Source organism: Ylistrum balloti, unplaced genomic scaffold, assembly GCF_031769215.1.
Source record: "Ylistrum balloti isolate Yb309-2 unplaced genomic scaffold, AGI_CSIRO_Ybal_v1 Utg369856, whole genome shotgun sequence".
Classification (NCBI taxonomy): Eukaryota; Metazoa; Mollusca; class Bivalvia; order Pectinida; family Pectinidae; genus Ylistrum; species Ylistrum balloti.
In genome coordinates, this window is record NW_026782006.1 from 1,142,501 (window position 1) to 1,148,024 (window position 5,524).

The window sequence follows — 5,524 nt, forward strand, 5'->3', positions numbered from 1 at the left end:
GTGTAAGTTTTATGTGGTTGAAGTATTCCAATTTCACGGTACATACTTTGTGCTGATCTTCCTGTTATCTTTCTAAATTTAGTTTCTTATGCTGACAACAATATCTTAGTCAGCCTCTACCTAGAAATCACTTAAAATGGAAACAACTATCCCCTCACAGGAAGCCATACTGCCCTTAAGTCCAGAACAGTACTTTAGGTCATATTAATGGAGAAAGCTCGTCGCTGAGAACTATATTAGACTTGGTGTCAATTTAAAAAACACAAACAATTCGATAAAACATCCTACCATGCCTTACTAACGATATTCATAATGTATCGAGGATGATATCTCATTTCGTTTCGTTCGGGAAAAGTTAAGTCCAGATAGCTCTTTCATTTCTAAACAATATCACGCGTCAACCTAAATGAAATATAGACAGTTTTGTTGCTGTAAGCTAATAAGTCCCTCTCCGTCGCTCTATGGTAGATCAAGCTGCTATATATTCTCCAGGATCGGGGATATTTTTTACATTGCTGGGTGTATAAAATCTTTTATCAATTTATTCACATAAAAATAAATCACACAAATATAACAGATATCAAGATATAAATAGAGGTTTCATAACGAGCGGTTATGGTACAATGGTATTTCTTTCATTACAGTTACTCTTTTATCAAAAGTTACAAAAACGCGAGCTTGAATTATTTTTTTCCATAATAAAAACAATGAGCACGTGTGACATCATTGTGTGGTTTATAACTTGTAGTGAAATGCCCCTGATTAATATTACTGACTGACAAATATTGCTAGAGCCTATTTGATACGAAGCTTCTCATTCTGGTCGTGTGATGGTCTGATGGGTCCTTTACTGGGTATACAGACAAGTACCTGTACTACAAGTCACATCATTCCATTGCCCACGAAGTTGGAGGTGGTATGGAGTCTCCGTGTGATGGTCTGATGGGTCCTTTACTGGGTATACAGACAAGTACCTGTACTACAAGTCACATCATTCCATTGCCCACGAAGTTGGAGGTGGAAGTTGTGATGGTCTGATGGGTCCTTTACTGGGTATACAGACAAGTACCTGTACTACAAGTCACATCATTCCATTGCCCACGAAGTTGGAGGTGGTATGAAGTCTCCGTGTGATGGTCTGATGGGTCCTTTACTGGGTATACAGACAAGTACCTGTACTACAAGTCACATCATTCCATTGCCCACGAAGTTGGAGGTGGTATGGAGTCTCCGTGTGATGGTCTGATGGGTCCTTTACTGGGTATACAGACAAGTACCTGTACTACAAGTCACATCATTCCATTGCCCACGAAGTTGGAGGTGGTATGGAGTCTGGTCTCCGTGTGATGGTCTGATGGGTCCTTTACTGGGTATACAGACAAGTACCTGTACTACAAGTCACATCATTCCATTGCCCACGAAGTTGGAGGTGGTATAGAGGCTCAGTTGGAGGTGGTATGGAGTCTCCGTGTGATGGTCTGATGGGTCCTTTACTGGGTATACAGACAAGTACCTGTACTACAAGTCACATCATTCCATTGCCCACGAAGTTGGAGGTGGTATGGAGGCTCAGTTGGAGGTGGTATGGAGTCTCCGTGTGATGGTCTGATGGGTCCTTTACTGGGTATACAGACAAGTACCTGTACTACAAGTCACATCATTCCATTGCCCACGAAGTTGGAGGTGGTATGGAGGCTCAGTCCGTGGAGGTGATGAGTCTCCGTGTGATGGTCTGATGGGTCCTTTACTGGGTATACAGACAAGTACCTGTACTACAAGTCACATCATTCCATTGCCCACGAAGTTGGAGGTGGTATGGAGGCTCAGTTGGAGGTGGTATGGAGTCTCCGTGTGATGGTCTGATGGGTCCTTTACTGGGTATACAGACAAGTACCTGTACTACAAGTCACATCATTCCATTGCCCACGAAGTTGGAGGTGGTATGGAGGCTCAGTTGGAGGTGATGAGTCTCCGTGTGATGGTCTGATGGGTCCTTTACTGGGTATACAGACAAGTACCTGTACTACAAGTCACATCATTCCATTGCCCACGAAGTTGGAGGTGGTATGGAGGCTCCGTGTGATGGTCTGATGGGTCCTTTACTGGGTATACAGACAAGTACCTGTACTACAAGTCACATCATTCCATTGCCCACGAAGTTGGAGGTGGTATGGAGTCTCCGTGTGATGGTCTGATGGGTCCTTTACTGGGTATACAGACAAGTACCTGTACTACAAGTCACATCATTCCATTGCCCACGAAGTTGGAGGTGGTATGAAGTCTCCGTGTGATGGTCTGATGGGTCCTTTACTGGGTATACAGACAAGTACCTGTACTACAAGTCACATCATTCCATTGCCCACGAAGTTGGAGGTGGTATGGAGTCTCCGTGTGATGGTCTGATGGGTCCTTTACTGGGTATACAGACAAGTACCTGTACTACAAGTCACATCATTCCATTGCCCACGAAGTTGGAGTTGGAGTGTGATGGTCTGATGGGTCCTTTACTGGGTATACAGACAAGTACCTGTACTACAAGTCACATCATTCCATTGCCCACGAAGTTGGAGGTGGTATGGAGTCTCCGTGTGATGGTCTGATGGGTCCTTTACTGGGTATACAGACAAGTACCTGTACTACAAGTCACATCATTCCATTGCCCACGTAGTTGGAGGTGGTATGGAGTCTCCGTGTGATGGTCTGATGGGTCCTTTACTGGGTATACAGACAAGTACCTGTACTACAAGTCACATCATTCCATTGCCCACGAAGTTGGAGGTGGTATGGAGTCTCCGTGTGATGGTCTGATGGGTCCTTTACTGGGTATACAGACAAGTACCTGTACTACAAGTCACATCATTCCATTGCCCACGAAGTTGGAGGTGGTATGGAGTCTCCGTGTGATGGTCTGATGGGTCCTTTACTGGGTATACAGACAAGTACCTGTACTACAAGTCACATCATTCCATTGCCCACGAAGTTGGAGGTGGTATGATACAGACAAGTACCTGTACTACAAGTCTCCGTGTGATGGTCTGATGGGTCCTTTACTGGGTATACAGACAAGTACCTGTACTACAAGTCACATCATTCCATTGCCCACGAAGTTGGAGGTGGTATGGAGTCTCCGTGTGATGGTCTGATGGGTCCTTTACTGGGTATACAGACAAGTACCTGTACTACAAGTCACATCATTCCATTGCCCACGAAGTTGGAGGTGGTATGGAGTCTCCGTGTGATGGTCTGATGGGTCCTTTACATTACTGGGTATACAGACAAGTACCTGTACTACAAGTCACATCATTCCATTGCCCACGAAGTTGGAGGTGGTATGAAGTCTCCGTGTGATGGTGTGATGGGTCCTTTACTGGGTATACAGACAAGTACCTGTACTACAAGTCACATCATTCCATTGCCCACGAAGTTGGAGGTGGTATGGAGTCTCCGTGTGATGGTCTGATGGGTCCTTTACATTACTGGGTATACAGACAAATACCTGTACTACAAGTCACATCATTCCATCGCCCACGAAGTTGGAGGTGGTATGAAGTCTCCGTGTGATGGTCTGATGGGTCCTTTACTGGGTATACAGACAAGTACCTGTACTACAAGTCACATCATTCCATTGCCCACGAAGTTGGAGGTGGTATGGAGTCTCCGTGTGATGGTCTGATGGGTCCTTTACTGGGTATACAGACAAGTACCTGTACTACAAGTCACATCATTCCATTGCCCACGAAGTTGGAGGTGGTATGGAGTCTCCGTGTGATGGTCTGATGGGTCCTTTACTGGGTATACAGACAAGTACCTGTACTACAAGTCACATCATTCCATTGCCCACGAAGTTGGAGGTGGTATGGAGTCTCCGTGTGATGGTCTGATGGGTCCTTTACTGGGTATACAGACAAGTACCTGTACTACAAGTCACATCATTCCATTGCCCACGAAGTTGGAGGTGGTATGGAGTCTCCGTGTGATGGTCTGATGGGTCCTTTACTGGGTATACAGACAAGTACCTGTACTACAAGTCACATCATTCCATTGCCCACGAAGTTGGAGGTGGTATGGAGTCTCCGTGTGATGGTCTGATGGGTCCTTTACATTACTGGGTATACAGACAAGTACCTGTACTACAAGTCACATCACCCCATTGCCCACGAAGTTGGAGGTGGTATGGAGGCTCAGTTGGAGAAGGTATGGAGTCTCAGTTGGAGGAGGTATGGAGTCTCAGTTGGAGGAGGTATGGAGGCTCAGTTGGAGGTGGTATGGAGTCTCAGTTGGAGGAGGTATGGAGGCTCAGTTGGAGGTGGTATGGAGTCTCAGTTGGAGGAGGTATGGAGTGTCAGTTGGAGGTGGTTTGGAGTCTCCGTGTGATGGTCTGATGGGTCCTTTACATTACTGGGTATACAGACAAGTACCTGTACTACAAGTCACATCATCCCATTGCCCACGAAGTTAGTGGAGGTATAGAGGCTCAGTTGGATGTGGTATGGAGTCTCAGTTGGAGGTGATATGGAGTCTCAGTTGGAGGTGGTTTGGAGTCTCCGTGTGATGGTCTGATGGGTCCTTTACATTACTGGGTATACATACAAGTACCTGTACTACAAATCACATCATCTCATGGCCCACAAAGTTAGAGGTGGTATGGAGGCCCAGTTGGAGAAGGTATGGAGTCTCGGTTGGAGGAGTTATGGAGTCTCAGTTGGAGGAGGTATGGAGGCTCAGTTGGAAGTGGTATGGAGTCTCAGTTGGAGGAGGTATGGAGGCTCAGTTGGAGGTGGTATGGAGTCTCAGTTGGAGGAGGTATGGAGTGTCAGTTGGAGGTGGTTTGGAGTCTCCGTGTGATGGTCTGATGGGTCCTTTACATTACTGGGTATACAGACAAGTACCTGTACTACAAGTCACATCATCTCATGGCCCACAAAGTTAGAGGTGGTATGGAGGCTCAGTTGGAGAAGGTATGGAGTCTCAGTTGGAGGAGTTATGGAGTCTCTGTTGGAGGAGGTATGGAGGCTCAGTTGGAGGTGGTATGGAGTCTCAGTTGGAGGAGGTATGGAGGCTCAGTTGGAGGTGGTATGGAGTCTCAGTTGGAGGAGGTATGGAGTGTCAGTTGGAGGTGGTTTGGAGTCTCCGTGTGATGGTCTGATGGGTCCTTTACATTACTGGGTATACAGACAAGTACCTGTACTACAAGTCACATCATCCCATTGCCCACGAAGTTAGAGGAGGTATAGAGGCTCAGTTGGAGGTGGTATGGAGTCTCAGTTGGAGGTGGTATGGAGGCTCAGTTGGAGGTGGTATGGAGTCTCAGTTGGAGGTGGTATGGAGGCTCAGTTGGAGGTGGTATGGAGTCTCCTGGACAGATACAGTAATATCGTCACTGAGACGGTAGTACGCGAAAAATGAGCAGCTTCTTATTAAACTGGTTCTCACAGTATATGGTTATCCCGTATGGTCGGTAAGAAAGGTAGAGGAAGATTTGGAAATAGAGAGCACGGGAAATCAAGAGACAGAAAAGAGGGGA